This window comes from Manis pentadactyla, chromosome 10 (assembly GCF_030020395.1).
Source record: "Manis pentadactyla isolate mManPen7 chromosome 10, mManPen7.hap1, whole genome shotgun sequence".
Lineage (NCBI taxonomy): Eukaryota > Metazoa > Chordata > Mammalia > Pholidota > Manidae > Manis > Manis pentadactyla.
The window spans coordinates 1,051,633-1,068,565 of NC_080028.1; positions in this window are offsets into that span (position 1 = coordinate 1,051,633).

Below are 16,933 nucleotides of genomic sequence, written 5' to 3' on the forward strand. Positions count from 1 at the left end.
GCTGGAGTTTTGCTGAATTAAGTTGAATTTAAGGCGCGCCGTCTCCCTCCTCAATGTCACTGTGACCTCCTCGAAGACGGGTGTGGGCCTCACTCCCCTCGCTGTCCACAGGGCGGAGTGTCGGTTCTGTGGGTGACTGAGGCCCCCCGGGGCCCTGCTTCCTCATCTGGGCAGTGGGCGCCCGCCCAGCGCCCGGGTCTCCCCGACCCTCTGCTCTTGCAGGATGCTCGCCGGCTTCTCCCCGCCCAGTGCCGGCTGCTGCAGTTCCGCACGCTGCCACCAGGTGGCGACAGAGCCGCGCAGACCTGCCGTCTCCTAACCGAGGCGAGCGAGGCCCCCATTTAATGTCAGCTACACTCGCAGGTCTCTGATCCTTCTCAGGAAAACCCGCCTCCTTTGTCTCATGACGTCAGAGTTCTCAGCATCCAGACACCTGTCCTCGAGAACGCCCTGCTGGCGATGCTAGTACGCTGTAGCGTGATGCAGCTTTACCCTTTATTTTTCCTTCTTGGTTCAGACTAATGCCTCTTTTATGTAAATACCTTAATTAGAATTTGCTTTTATCATTCTCCTAACTCTAGCTTGGAATTAAAGCCCTTCCCAGGCCTATGTATGACTTCCTGCTGGATACAGTCGCCCCAGCCTTCAGCTTCCCTAAGGAGCCTGCTCCCCGTCCTCCATCGGGGCCCTTCTTACCGTTCCTAAGCCCAGGGGGCTGCTCTGTGCTTGCTTGTGTGGGCTGTGGGCTCACAGTTCCCTTTCCCTCTGCACTTTCCTTTCCATATTCAGGGGAAATGTTCTCTGTCCTGGCATCTCTCCATTTGCCCTTTGTGACTTTCCTCCCTCCCTCCACCCACCCATCCACCCACCCATCCACCCATCCATCCACCCACCCGTCCATCCACCCACCCGTCCATCCACCCACCTGTCCACCCATCCATCCACCCACCCGCCCGTCCACCCACCCGTCCACCCGCCCGTCCACCCACCCGTCTACCCACCCACCTGTCCACCCACCCGTCTACCCACCCATCCACCCACCCACCCCTCCATCCATCCATCCACCCTCCCATCCATCCATCCATCCATCCATCCATCCATCCATCCCTCCCTCCCTCCCTCCATCCATCCATCCACCCATCCATCCATCCATCCATCCATCCATCCATCCATCCATCCATCCATCCATCCAACCATCCATCCATCCACTCACCCATCCATCCATCCATCCATCCATCCATCCATCCATCCATCCATCCATCCATCCATCCATCCATCCATCCATCCCTCCCTCCCTCCCTCCCTCCCTCCCTCCATCCATCCATCCACCCACCCCTCCATCCATCCATCCACCCACCCACCCATCCACCCACCCATCCATCCACCCACCCATCCACCCACCCATCCACCCCTCCATCCATCCATCCACCCACCCACCCCTCCATCCATCCATCCATCCATCCCTCCACCCACCCACCCATCCACCCATCCATCCACCCACCTACCCCTCCATCCATCCATCCACCCACCCCTCCATCCATCCATCCATCCACCCATCCACCCACCCACCCACCCATCTGTTCAGTTCTTTACTAATACAACCAATAATGTGCAAAGCAGGGTTGACATCAGTCTTGATTTCGGTCATGGTATCTTATGGGGCAAGCTGAACGGGACACTTTTCTTCTAAGCCGTGCACAGTCCTGTGGAAAGTTTAGGGATGGGAGAGAGGTCCTCTGGGCTCAGTCTACCCGTCTATAAAATGGGCCTGGAGAGCAGACGGGGTGCCAGTGGCTGGGGCGGGACCTGAGGCAGGGACCCCTCGGCCCACTCCGCCGGCCCAGCTTCCCAGCCTCCTGGCCCCAACCCTGTGGCTCTGGGACGCCACCTCATGGGTCCGATCCCTGCCCCTGCCTCTCCCTGCCGTCTGAGCTTCGTCCTCCCGCCTCAGTGCTTTCCTGCACTCACATGGGGACCTGCGGGGACGGGGTCCAGGAGGGTGCTGCAGTGCCAGCCCCCACCGCTGCCCCCTCTGGGTGCTCACCACAGGGCCAGCGCTGCATGGCGCCAGTTGCCCACCAGGACCCTGGCAGCAGGTGCACTCTGTGTCCCCAGCCCCTGGCTGGAGCCCCGAGGTGGCTCACAGCTGGGCAGACAGTGGGTGCCTGGGCAGGGCCGCTATGTGGGCTGGTCCTGCAGGCAGAGGCCCCTATCTGTCAGGGCTCCACGGGACCACAGTCTCTGTGTGGTTCTGGGGGGGAAGTGGGGAGCCAGTGAGCCCCCAGGGACGTTCCCCCGGCGCAGTGGGCCTCTCCGCCACAGGCCTGGCCCCTGTGCCCCTGCAGGTTTCGGGACTCTCAGGTGTGCCCAGGTCCGTCGTCCAGCTCTTACACACTCCCTCTGCCCCAGCTCCCCATGCCCCTGACATCCCGTGTGGCCCCCTCAGTCCTGTGGTGCAGGGCGGCACTGTGTCCCCACCTCCCTGCCCCAGATTTCCAGTAGAGATTCTCTGGACCTTGAGGCCTGTATCTGGCGTCTGCCTGACCACCGGCCTCTCGGTTGTCACGACTTACTAACCAGGCAGGCAAGGTGCAGGGCCTCCTGGGGGCCTGAGAGAAGGGTGGGATGGGACACTCTCCACGTGATTGGAGAGGTCACAGAGGCTCGGGGAGGGGTGGCCCGCCTGAAGCCGGCGTTCCCAGTCGGGCTCTGTCTGCACCCTCGGACAGGAGCCCAAGACCACAGCTCCAGCAGAGGCCGGGCTGAGCTGGTCCACATCCCCAGTTCTGACCCCAGCCTAGGGGGCTGGTGTCCCCTGGAAATGTCCCTGCACGAAGTGGTGCTTCACCTGTACATCCACACCCTGTGGAGGGCTGGTGCCACAGGGGGTGAGGCCACCATCTGCTGTGCCCTCCGGGGCCAGGGGAAATGCATGGCTCGCTGGGGACGCACAGCAGGGGAGGGGCAAGGGTGCGGCCCTTGGGTCTGTCTTTCCCTCGTTTTAATTTGGTAAAATTACAAGAAGCACCTTAGATTGTTTTCTCTGGTGCACCTGTCGGTTCAGTGTTGGATGCGAGTGTGCGTGCCCTCGGCGGGCTCTGTGTTCCGTCCTGGGACCAGCGCCTCTGGTCTGCACGTGGATGGAGGCTCCGCCCCACTGGAGGCTGGGGCCGCCCGCAGCAGTGGGGCGGCACCTGGAGTCTGAGGACCAGGGTGCCACGTGGGCCTCAGGAGTGACGTGCCCACGACATCAGGGCCCCGGTCCGTGGCGGGTCTCCCCCGGCACCGACAGCGGGCACGCCCGGTCCTCTGGCTGGTCTGGGCTGGGGAAGCTCCTGCGCCTCTCATGGCACCGCTGCAGCTTCAGGGAGCTCGCAGGAATCGGTGACTGGCCCCAACAGCACCACACGCCCCTTCCCGCGTGGTGGTCTCCGGGCCGGCACCTTCACGCCCTCTCCACATGTGGCAAAACACACCAGATGAATTGTCTCCCAGGCTCTCAGACATTTTTGTTTCACACAGTAGGTTGAGAGAATGTGGTGTATGAGGGCTTCACCCACCTTGTAATAAATACTCATAGTACATTCCTCCCTGGCACGCAGACTCTGGGAGCGTGGCCCCACCGGGGTCCTTGTCACTGCATCCCACCCAGCCCACTCACACGCCCACTTCAGCCGGTTTGTTATGGGCTGTTCCTCCTGTTGGCATGTGTGCTGCCCCGTTACTGGGCGATATTCATGGTGAAGCTGACCAGGGCCATCTGTTCCTTCCCAGGCAGGCAGGTTTCAGCTAGCAGCCAGGAGAACGTCCATGTGTTGTTTTGCCTCTCCCTCCTGACAGTTTAAAGCATCTCACCATTATCATCCGTGCTTTCTTGGTAGGCATCCAGCCATCAGGGGCCGGTGTTTCCCTGCCCTGGTAATTCCTGGGTCAGTGGAAGACACTTGGCAGGAAGGGCCCTCATGCCTCACTGTGGTACCAGCAGCATTAGAATACAACGCTGCTAGGTAGGTCCTCTGTACCATGTGGTATGTATGTGTTTACAAACAGTGTGTCACTTCACCTTCCTGCTGGTCCTGTTAGCATCCCCTGTCCAACACCCACCCATCCATCCATTTATCTACCCATCCATCCCTCTCATCCTCCATCCATCCATCCATCCACCACCCATCCATACACCCACCCATCCATCCATCCACCCACCCACCCATCCATCCATCCATCCATCCATCCATCCATCCATCCATCCATCCATCCATCCATCCATCCATCCATTCATCCATCCATCCACCCATCCACCCACCCACCCATCCATCCACCCATCCATCCACCCACCCATCCACCTATCTATCCATCCACCACCTTACAATCCATCCACCCATCTACTCATCAACCCACCCATCCACCCATCCATCCATCCATCCACCCATCCACCCACCCACCCACCCATCCACCCACCCACCCATCCATCCACCACCCACCCATCCATCCATCCATCCACCCACCCGTCCATCCATCCACCCACCCACCCACCAGCCCACCCATCCATCCACCCTTCCACCCACCCACCCGCCCACCCATCCATCCATCCATCCATCCACCCGCCCACCCATCCATCCATCCATCCACCCCTCCACCCACCCACCCATCCATCCATCCACCCACTCATCCATCCATCCACCCACCCATCCATTCATCCATCCATCCATCCATCCACCCATCCATCCACCCATCCACCTATCTATCCATCCACCACCTTTCAATCCATCCACCCATTTACTCATCAACCCACCCATCCACCCATCCACCCACCCACCCACCCACCCACCCACCCATCCACCCACCCACCCACCCACCCATCCACCCACCCACCCACCCATCCACCCACCCATCCACCCACCCATCCATCCACCCATCCATCCACCCACCCACCCATCCACCCACCCATCCATCCACCCTTCCACCCACCCACCCATCCACCCACCCACCATTCCACCCACCCACCCGTCCACCCATGTTTAATTTGCCATTTTTGCAACTTTACATTTGCAGGTCAGTGTCATTAGGCCAGTCACATTGTTGTGCAGGCATCCCCACTGTCTGTCTCCAGAACTTTCCATCACCCCAAACTGAAATCCTGTTCCCATTAAACACGTACTCCCCTCCCCCAGCCGCTGGCCCCTACCTACTGTCTGTCTCTATGGATGTGACTCCCCGGGGACCTCATGTGGGTGGAATCTCCTGGTGTTTGTCCCTTGTGATTGGCAGGGCCCATCCGTGCTGGAGCAGGTGTCGGAATCCTCCCTTTTTAAGGCTGACTTTTATTCCACTGCATGTGTGGACCGGGTCGGTCATGCTTCATCCGTGGATGGATGCTTGGTCGCCTCTCCATTGGCTGTCATGAATCCTGCAGCTGTGAACACAGTCTTTTTACAACTACATTGCTCCAAACCTAATTTTTGAGAGCCATCCATATTGACCCCACAGTTCTAGGAGATTCCTTTCAATTCTGGGCCCCATTCACTGGGTGCACAGACCACAGTTTATTTCCTCCCTTCGGCGGGGATGTGGTTGGACCGTTTCTGTGATTTTGCTTTGGAGTCCTGGCTGCCAGGAGCATCTCTGACTCGGCACACGTAGAGGAGGCGGCACACATGCTGGTCACCCGCTGGGCCCTTTGCCTGGACAGCGGAGACCCTGCTGCTCCCACAGGGGCTGAGTCGGCGCCCACCCATGCTCAGACCCTAACCGTCCACCCGCCCCGTGCCCTGCAAATACTGCCTCCCCACCCAGGATTCTTTATAGCTGTGTTTGTGGTGTTGCTTCCCAGGAGAAATGTTGAGTTCTAATGTCTCCTGTGATGCTAGATTTTATGAGCCAACTTGGCTGGGCCGCAGGGTTGGAGTTCTCCCTGCTGGGTGGTGTCGGAGTCGGAGCTACGTGGGAGCAGCCTGGGAGAACTGGAGTCAGTACCCACGTGGGCCTGCTGTGGCCACAGTGTGGGCCTGTGCCCTGTTCCTCTTCCAATCTCGTCAGTAAAGGCCTGGAGTGCTGTGCCTTTCGCTTCTCTCCATGGGTTTACTGTCAGGTGGCTCCTGTCTGATGTTGTCCCCAAAGGGCCCTTTAAGCATGGTGGCATCCACTTGCTACTATTGATTTGTGCGTTTTGGCAGCGTTGCAGAGCTCTGATCGGTTTGATAGTGTGTGGAGTCGATTGAGTTGTCCACACAGGGCGCTCTATGTCCGGTCTCTGCACAGCCTGCCCGGAGCTCTGGCCTCCGTGTGTGCGTGCCCTCCTGATGTAGTGTGTCCAGAAGACCTGCCCCACCTGCCACATCTGGGTGGGGGCAGGGCCTCCTCTCCTGTGCTCAGGCTTGAGCCTCGGGGCCACCCTATGCCACTGGTCAGAAACCCTGCTTGTGTGCCCGGAACTTGGTGTTTCCAAGGACCTTGGTTGTTGTGAACATGCCTTCCAGCCAGATCAGCACCTGGAGATCTGTGGGCTGGATTTTGGGGAGGCTTGGGGGCCTGGAGGAGGACCTGGTGGGCAGAGGTGACTTAGCTATTCATCTCCATTTCATCGTGCCTACGGGAATGTGCCTGTGTGGTGGCTGCCTACCCAGCACTGATGGCCACCACTGTCTTCTCAGGGCCCTGCCTCCCCAGATTCCTGCAGGGGCCCCACAGATCTGTGGGCATGGGGTCTGATCACCTGCATTCAGGTGCAGCTGCAGAGTCTCTGATCCACTTGGTCTGTGCTCTAGGTCCTGTGGGTGCTTCTGGCCTGGGGTCCGGCTTTGAGACGCTGCCCTACACAGCAAGCGCCGGCCGGCCCATCCCCCTGCCCCCGCCTCCCCCCTGCCCTGCCCACCCAGCTCCCCTTTGCACCTCATCACTCTCAGCGTGCCATTAGTGGGCAGTGAGGGCTGGTGCCGCACACCTTATGCAGCGGGACCCCTGGGACAGGTGCAGCCAGCAGGAGGAGTGTGCCGGGAGCCCACGGGGGCCGAGGAGGGTGCAGGCAGCGGTGTCAGCCTGTGGGCCTCGGGTGTAAGAATGTGCTGTTCTCTGGCACCTAGGCCGGGAGGCAGGCCAGGGCTCTGACGGTGGCCTGCAGGGACCGGCCGTGCCGGGGTGCGTCACACAGGTGGGCCATGCCCTCGAGGCAGAGCGAGTGGGTAGGAGGCCTGGAGCTGCCCGGGAGCTGGTCCTGCCTCTGGACCCTTCTGAATCCCTGGCCTGAGTCCCTCTGGCCTCACGGTGGGCGGAGGAATCCCCCGTGAGCATGAGCAACAGCAGGTTGGAAACAGACCCCAGATCCTGTAAATCAAGTGATCTCAGGCGTCACCGGCAAAAATCCAATTACGGAGCAAATTAACTAAGAGTTACAGATGCAATCGGATAAAGCAGACAAGCCTTGGCTCACAGACCGGCTGCTGGATGGCGAGGGGCAGGATGGCATGGCCAGGGCCAAGGGCGCCCACAGCTGGCCGAGGGACCAGCAGGCCTGCCCTGTGCCCTGGACCAGCACAGGAGCCGTGCTGGACAACAGCCCTGGAGGCAGCTGGAGCAGATGCCGGGCCTCAGCCACTCCTGAACCGGCCCGCTGCCCAGGACAGAGCGAGGCCGCCTGGCCTCCTGCAACTGCGTGCAGATGGTTTAGAATTATTCCATCAGCAGGTGTTTGGAGGGTGACCCTCCTGGCCTGCAAGAACAGGGTTGGAGGTGGGGGTTGGCGGTAGGGGGTGGGGTGTTGAGGGTCGTGGTGTGGGTGTGTGTGGGGTGGTTGGGTGATTATGGAGGTGGGGGTGGGCGAGGGGGTTGCTTATTTTGGATGAAGGTGAGGCCAGTGGCTGGGCAGATGAAGCAGAGAGAAGGGTCACCCATCCAGGGAATGGTCAGGGGAGTGTGGCCTGCATCCTTCTGGAAAGCTGCATTTGCGGGGCTAAGGATGAGGAAAATGAGATGTGGAGGTGCCTTGCAGAGGGGCCCCTCTTCCAGCCTTGGCCAGGGTAGGGTTTCAACTGCAGAAGGGAGGCCCAACTAGGGTAGTGCAGGCCGGGAGACTTCCTGGAAGAGGAAAGGTCTGCGTGGGCCTTTGAGGTGGGGTATCGGGGAGCAGTCAGAGAGCAGAGAGGGGCTGGCAGGATGGGGCTGGGGCTCTGGCTGCTGTGGTGCAGGTGCACACAGTGTCTGAGGGAGGGATGCCCGTCTGCAGCTCCCCGTGTTCCACTGCGTGGTGTGCCCCCCTGCCCGGCCCCTCCCCGCCTCGGCCTGCACACCGCTCGATGTCAGAGGCTTAACTTGGTTTAATAAGTCTTCTCTTTGACTTTAAATCCTTTCAAAGGCATTGATTGCTTATTCTGAAATCTATGGGAAGAACTGATCTGAATCATTATGATCTGACTGGTCAGGTATTCTGCCGACAGCCACGCCATTGTCCGGTGAGAAGAGGCTGTAGGTGAAGCCTGTGGCTCCGTGGCCAATGGCTCCTCTGCCTGTAGCTCCCCTGCCTGTGGCTCCCCTGCCTGTGGCTCCCCTGCCTGTAGCTCCCCTGCCCGTGGCTCCCCCGACCTGTGGCTCCCCTGTCTGTGGCTCCCCTGTCTGTAGCTCCCCTGCCCGTGGCTCCCCTGCCCGTGGCTCCCCTGCCCGTGGCTCCCCTGTCTGTGGCTCCCCTGCCTGTGGCTCCCCTGCCTGTAGCTCCCCCGACCTGTGGCTCCCCCGACCTGTGGCTCCCCTGTCTGTAGCTCCCCTGCCCGTGGCTCCCCTGCCCGTGGCTCCCCTGCCCATGGCTCCCCCGACCTGTGGCTCAGGGCTGTGGTTAAATGATTCATTTTTCAAGCAGACTAGACACTTGATTCACCTTTCCGGGCCTGTCATGGAACAATCCAAAGTAACGTATGGGTTCACTGGGAGATGAGGGCTCCCCCATTGGAGAGTGAATGTGGGGGCCTCTATGGCCCCGTCCCCCTGGAGAACGGCGGGATGCCTCACCCTCGGAGCCCCTGGAAGCTCTGTGAGCTGGAGTGGCTCTCGAATTCCAGGACAGCCGGGGGAAGTGTCTGCAGGCTGCTCTTTGCGACGACTCTTTTCCCAAATGCATCCCCGCTAGACCTCAGTCAACTGTGAAACGTGGATCGAGGACTTTGAAAATTCTAAGTCAATGTTTTGGTGCAGAAAGTTAACCGAATAACTTAGTGGGCTTGATCACATCTTTCAGAGCTGGAAATTATAGTCACGGGTCTAAACACTGGATCAATAGTGACTTTCTCTGGTGATTCTGTGCCTGCTGTTGGTAGCACAAGGGAGGTCTCTGGTGGTGTGCCACAGAGCTCTGTCCTACCAGGTCATTGTTTCGGACAGATGCATGCCGATCATGCAGGGAGCTGAGGAGCAGAGGGTGGTGCTCATAGAGAGATGAACCCAGGGCCGGGGCCTGGGGGAGCTGTCAGAGGTGAGCTGCATTGCTGGGCTGTTGATCACCGTGACTCAGGTGCAGCAGGTGAGATCTTGGAGCGTTTGGAGCTCCCCCGGATTTCCCGTGTGGCCCGTAGCACGTTCCTTAGCCCCTCAGGCGTCAGTTTTCTTCACATGTGAACTCGTGGTGCTTGCCTGGTTCCTCCTGAGGACCCACTGTCCAAAGACATCACATGAGACTGAGAGCACGCACCCACAGGCTTGCTGCCTGTTTGGGGACCGAATGTAACTTGCTTTATCACAAACATTTCTGAATTTGGGAATTTTGTAGAAATAAGAGCTGGGAAGCCAAGCCCCGGCATTCCTGGGAGCCAGGACTTCCCCGAGCTGCAGGCTGGCCTGTTGGGCGTCCCTGTGGCTCTGTGTGTTGAGGGTCTATCGGGGGGGGGGTGCATCCCCTTGTCACTGTAGCTGCAAGGGGGGACCGGCCAGCACCCACCTCTGTCCTGCTGGGCGGAGAGGAGGGCTCCGAGGGCCGGGAAGGAGAATCCTCCACGGCACTGGGTCAACGCCTCTCTGGTTCTGGAGGCCACATTGCGCCCGGTAGCACAGTGGGAACATGACACTCAGAGAAGGAAAAGTCGCACGTCACCTTTATAACAGTTTAGTGCATTTCAAAAACAGAAGCGTTTTAAGTTTTGCAACGAAATCCAGTGCTTTCTGGTGCCTGGATGTGGCCTATGCTTGTTCGCCGATGTGCACTGGTCTCTACTTGCCGCCTCCTTTCTCTGTCCCGCGGAACTTCTCAGGGCTTAAATGGCAAGCACACATGTGACAGTAGGCCACAGTCAGCGTTTTCTCACCAGCCATCGGGGTCGGAGTGCAGACATCGGGCTGCTCCTCGGGGGAGGCTCGGGGTGCACCGTCCTGCCTGCATCGTTGTGGGTTTGTGCGCCCCTTTTGGAAAGATAGGTTGCGTCCTGCACCTCAGGGAATCCTGCAGAGGTGGCTCCTCGGGGTCCCCTTCCCTGGGCAGCCCACCCTGGGCTGGGGCAGAGTGACACTGCCCCAGAGTCCTCATCCGCCAGCTATGGGACACTGTGCACCCTGCTTTGTTCAGACTTCTTATATTTTTTGCTGATTTTTCTCAAACCAAGGAACTGTGCCCTTAAAGGAAAGGGGATCAGTGTACCCCCTGAAGAGGCGTGTCACTCTTTGGGTGCAGGGAGCCAGTGTGTGGATATGGGCCAGGCACTTTGGGGAAGGTGTGTGGACACCGCAAAAACATCTATTGTGCTCCTCTGGGCTCCCCTCCCTTCCTGGGACCCTCATCCTTCAGGGTCAGCCCCTTCAGCGACACCCCCCCCCACCGCCCAGAACCTTCTCTGCTCAGCTGAGCGCCACATCCAATTTCACTGAGAAAACAGCTCAATTTTTGCAAAGCCGTCAGCAGGTACTCATAACTTCCCCGTAAAGCACTGGCCCGGCAGACGTCAGCATGGCTGGGATTGAGGTGTCGTTCAGATGTCGGTTCTATTTAGATGAAAATGTCTAATCAGAAAAACATTGGGGGCTCAGCTGAGATGGACCAAACAATTCTAAAACAATTTATCATAGAAATTAATTCCGAGGAAAAGTTTACCCAGGAGGCCAGAGCTTAAACTTTTGTTTTCAATTTATTAAAACCCCAAAGCTTATTCTCTTCTCGCACGAGGGGCTGGCCCAGGGCCGTTCCAAGTCAGCACGCCTCCCGTGGGTCGTCTCCAGCCCCCAGGGAGCCCGTCCCCTTCCCCTCCCTGCTCCAGGCACCTGTGTCCCCCAGAGACCCTTGCTCCTTCTGAAGCCCCGTGCCTGCTCCCGTGGCTCGCAGAGCCCCCTGACTCACCTCCTCCGGGGTCTCCGTGGGAAGCACAGCCGGTCTGAGTCTCCCCCTTGGCCCCCCAGCCCCCACAGGGCACACCGGCACCTTGTGACAGCATTCGGGGTGCCGCTGCACCCCGTTCCCTGTGCTCTGCATGCATCCTGGCCTTGCTGCCCTTGCCCCCGTCTGAGCCAGCCCCTTGAACACACACCTGGGGGCGGCTCGGGGAGGCTAAGGGGCTGGTGCTGGGCCGGCCTGTCTCTCCACACCTGTGTGGCCTCGGGTGGTCACCCCTCCGTGCTTCGTTTCGTGGGTTAAGAAATGGGGGCAGGGGTAACGGTGGCTGCTCAGTGGAGGCATCGGCACTGTGCCTGGAACGTGGAGGAGACGTGGGTGACCAAAGACCCACCGGGCCCTGGAGCTCACACCCCATCTTGAGGTCCGGGATGTGGGGGAGAGGGTGGATGCGGGGCTTGCAGAGCTTGGACAGCTGAGCCCTCACACCCGGAGGCGGGCATCCTGGGGCCTCTCCTGGGCGGCACGCAGCTCAGGGCAGATACTGGCCCCAAAAGGCCTTGGGGGGAGGCTCCAGGGAGTCTGGGCACCCCCTTCCCATTGGCCCAGCAGTGAATCATGAAGAGAAAATGTGCCCTTGGCTTGGGGGCTCAGAGCCACTCCAGTCAGGAGCTGAGTTTCTTAATAAACAAGAAATGAAGAAGTTTCAAAACACTGCAGATCCAAATAAATTCTCAGTAGGTAATAAACGGACCCATTTGGGAAAAGGAGAGAATTTGCTCCCCAGGACCCGAGTGGCCACCTTAACCTCCAGGTGGTCATCCTCCCCACTGTGGGGTGTCTGAGCCCAGGGGCAAAACCCACCTGCAGGGCGAGGCGTGGGGTGGGGGTCCTGGCACCGGGCGGGGGCCGCCGCCATCCTGGGGCTCAGGGCAGGTGAGACCACAGAGCCTGAGAACCACCTGGCGGGATGCCCCAGGCCAAGCCCCACATGGTTCATCCCGGCCCTCGAGGCACAGGACCAAGACGCCTCGCAGCCCCCCACCTGCCCACAGACCCAGAGCGGCTTCCCTCCAGGGCCAGGGGCGACAAACACCCTGTCAGAGTGGGGCTCCCTGAGGGGCCCCAGGGGGACAGGATGCAGGTGCTGAAGGGCAGGAGAGTGGCTGGACCCGGGAGTTAGCCCCAAATGCTGGGGATTCTCCACGTGAGGGGCAGTGGCTCTGCGGACGGGGCTCTCTGTTTGGGGTGTGGAGCCCGTGGACTTGGGCTCTGGTGCCCGGCGCCCTTGGGCCGAGAGAGAAGGGCTTCCTGTCTGGACACGCATCCCTTCCTGCCCTGTCTGCAGGCACCCCGGCTTCGCCACCCTCCTGCGGCTCTCAGGGAGCCCCCGGGTGGCTGAGGCCCCCCCCTCTTGCTCTCCCTGCGCACCCCGAGTCCTTGGAGGCTGGCTCCTGGAGGAGGTCAGCAGGGCTGTGCCGCGTCAAGATGCCAGGCCCTCAGCGGGAAGGCAGCCCAGGCCGGCCGCCTCCCCTTCAGCCCCTCCAGGCCTTGGGGGCTGGTCTCTTAGCTCAGCCAGGAGCTCCCCAATCCAGGGGGAGGATCACGCCAGATGTGGCCTGCCCGTCATGTGGAGAAGGGAGAGGAGGGTCTGTCTGAGCCCAGCAATCCCCTCTTGAGAGGCAGTGGCCATCCCCGACTTCCCTGTCTCCCCAGCCGGCCTCACCTGCTGGTGAGTGACTGGACGGGTCTTCCGGCCCCCAGGATGGGGCACGGACAAGGGCCCATAGCCCCAGGCACCCCTGTGCTGCCCCTCCCTCCAGTTAAGGACTGAAATTGAGGGTGACACCGTCCTGCTCTGTGAGCTCAAGACTGGATCACGCAGGGAAGAAACTGGAGGTCAGGCGGGCTTGGGAGGTGCTTGAGAGTGGGGAACCCCACCGAGTGACCGAGTGGCCCCAGGGGGCTTCCGACAGGAAAGGCCAGGGCAGGACCGCCAGCCCTCTCAGGGGCACACTTTAGACAACCCAGACAGGTAACTGGCACTGGGCAGGCTGGGAGGCCCTAGGCCGGGTGAGGGCAGAGGATTCCGAAAGCATTTGATTTTTTCTTTTCCCCAAACCCAGTGCCGGCCACACACGTCAGACTAGGTGGGATTTAGCTCTGGCACAGCCGCCCTCACCGTCTGGAGAGGGGGCCAGGGAGGGGGCCCTACGCCTGCTGTGTGTGGGGAGACAAACACTCACCTCCTTGTGGGGGCGTCTGGTTTGCAAGACCTGTCGAGGGCGGATGTCGCTCCTGGTGCCGGCTGTGGGGTGGCCTGTGGGCCTCTTGATGGCTCCTGGAGGCTGTCCATGGGGAGGCTGGGTGGCCACATTTACTGCGGGGCTCACGCAGGACCATCTCTGATCAGAAGCACCAGTTGCGAGAAGGTTCTCTCCCAGTTCCTCCAACGAGTGTTCCTTGCACACAGCAGAGCCACGACAATTGGCTTAGACAAACTACTACACCTTCCTTAGGCAACTGGAAAATCCCAAATAAGGGAGGTTTATTTTAAACTCATGATTTTTATTCTCACAGTGCTACAGTATGCATCTTACAGGGCTAATTTTAGGTGATGCGGAGCGTCTTTTCATGGGCTATTAGCATTTGTGTATCTTCTTTGGAGAAGTCTGTTGGAGTCTGTTGGCTTGGGCAACTACAGCAAAAATACCACAGCGCGGGGGCTAGAGCACCGGTGTGCCTTCCCTCCGGTTCTGGGGCGGTCTGAGGTCAGGGCCTCTCCCGGCTTGCGGGCGCCACCACGTTGCTGTGGCCAGGACAGGGCGGCAAGCCCTCGGGTATCTTCTCGTAAGGACCTAGTGCCCCTCCCGTGAAGCTGCCTCATGACCCTGTCTAGCCCGGGGCCCTCCTGGCGCCCCACCTCCAAATACCATCACCCTGGCAGTTGGGGCTCCAACACATGTGTGTTGGGGACACAAACGTCCTATCCAAACAGAGTCCTTTGCCAGTTTTTAATTGGGTTGTTTTTTTGTTGTTTTCCAGTTATGGGAGTTATGTATCTGTTCAGGATGTCACACCCCCACCCGACGCGCGGTTCACAAATACTCTCTCCCGCCCTGCAGGTCGCCTTCCCAGCCTCCTGACCTTGCCCTCTGAGGTGCAGACGCTGTCCCACCTGTTTCTGTTGCTGCCCGTGCCTTTTGGCATCAGCGCCAGGAAATCACTGCAGACCTAATGTCAGAAAGCTTCCCCTTTTTCTTCTGGGAGTTCTGCATTTTTAGCTCTTAGGTTTGGTCTGATAATCGCAGAGTCTGGCCTGGTCAGAGAGGCAAACTGAAATCCTGGCAGCACATCAGGTGGCCTGCAAGGTGGTCTTGTCCTGTGGCTGCTCGAAGCCAGGGTGCCCTCATGGCCCGGGAGGGGGCTCCAGGGCCCAGTCAGTTCTGCAAGGGACTCGGGCCTGCACTGTCCCCATAAAGCCTTTAATGCAGCAGGAGAAACATCAGCAGAGACACAGGCTGCTCAGGGCGGTGCACTTTCTCCTGAAGCAGACATCCGGGCCACCCACCGATGTGGCCTTTTCCTCCCAGGGTGCTGTCAGCAGGGAGGCCTGGAGCTGTTCCCCAAAGCCAGAGACCAGGCAGGATGCCCAGGGCCCCCTCCCTCTGCCCCCGCCCCCCACCCAGAATGTTGGCCAGCGACTCCAGCCTGGACATTTATGCTGCCGGGCCATTCATTCATTCATTTATTCAGGAAGCCACCCCCCAGGCCCCAGACTGGGCCCTGGACTACTGAGAGAGACCCCCTGCGGCCTCCTGCTGCCCAGGGCGGTGGACAGGGGAAGTCATAAGAGCAAATGTGTAAATAGCCTTTCCAGAAGGTTAAATCCTCCCAAAATGAGACCCACTGAGGGCTGGGTGCTGGGTGCCAGGCAAGCCCCGGTACACTGTGTGCTTTTCCCCTACCCAGCCTGTCCGCGTTGATGTTGCAGGGCCTGAGCGGGCCCCTGAGGAGACCAGCCTCCAGGCCAAGGAAGGGATCCTTAGGCAGGTGGTGTGTGTTGTGGGGGTGCCTGGCACATGGTTCTCCTGCTTACAGAGCCGGCAGCACTGGGAACGTGATGTGGCGCCCCCGCCCCAGGCCTCTGAGGCTGCCGTCAGGACCACACGCCTCTGGCCCCTCACTGGGTCACGAGGGTGGGTGAGAGGCAGCAGCCGTCCCTGCAAGGCCCAGCAGGCGGTGGTCAGGCTGCTGTCTGCTGTGTGCCATCCCCTCCCTGGTGGGCACCCATCAGTAAGCCAGCCTGTAGTTGCTGTGGCTTCCAGAAGCCCGTGCTCCCCCCGGGAGGCTGTTGTGCGCTTCCTAATGGGAATGATGAGAAGTAAGGACAAGGATCTGCGCAGGGAAAGGAATAGGATCACCCTGCTCTGGGGGTTTGCCCCTGGTAGGGTGGTGGCTGCTGCCAGGGTGGGGCCCTGTGTCCTGCCCCCTGACAGCCTGGCGGCTTTCCCATCAGAGTTCAGACGATTCCAACACCAGAGAGTCACCATCAGCTTAGCCTGAGTGTGCATTTTGGAGCATTGGGAGCCCAGCTCAAGCCCCGCCTCGTGTCCCCCCCCCACGAGACTCAGGGCTGCCCTGAAAGTCTCTCGTGTGTGAAAGGGGCCGTGGTCAGGCCTCGCTGGCCCCGCCAGAGGAGTCTGGGGGACAGTGCCGTGCCTCACTGAGCACAGGGCCTGGCGGCCCCGCACGCCGCCCTGTAGCTGCCGCCTTATCGCTCCTGTTTTTGTCCCCCGCCTTGTGGGGGCAGCACGCCCGCTGGCGGGCATGGAGGGGAGAGGTGCCGCCTGGTGGGTTGCACGCAGGCTGAGCGTTGCAGGTAGGCGAGACCCTGTGTTCCCCTGGGTCAGCCATACTCACTGTCATCTCCTTTGCTGGCCAGAGAAGTGGGGCTGGAATGGGAGGAGCCGGGCGGGGGCAGCAGACGAGGGGACTGCGTGTGTCTTCATGTGACCCACCTGGGGGTGTTCCTTCCCTCCACGCCCAGCCCCACAGTATCTCCTGAATCCTTTCAGGGATGCTTGAAAGGAGGTCTTATTGTCCCATGTTAGAGATGTGGTGGGCAGTGGGCTCGGAGAGGTGGGTCGTCTGCCCAAGGCCACACTTTGAATGGCCAAGTGAGGACCTGAATTTGGATTTGTGGGACCCTGGGCCCTGAGCTCCCAGCCACACCCCAGTAAGACCATAAACCTGGGGCAGCCCTGAATCCCACTTGTCATTCCAAACTCACAGCCTGTCAGGATGCGCTCCACGGCGAGGACATCAGTGGGTATGGGTTCGAGTCCATGCATGGGTGGAAGGATGTTTGAGTGGATGGGGGTGAAGTTTGGGTGGGAGGATGAATGATGAATAGAAGAATGGATGTTTGGGTGGTGGGGTGGGTGGGTGGGGAAATGCCCAGATGACCTCTGTCATCTCCGTCACCGACATCTGACTCACCCTCAGGACCCCACGGAGTACTCCTCTCTGGAAGCTCTGTCCCTGACAGGATCTCACACAAGGGGACAGAGAGCTGTTTATGGAAACCCAAGAGAAAACGGGGGCTGCCATCTGTTTGAAAAATGAGTGGAGGAAGAC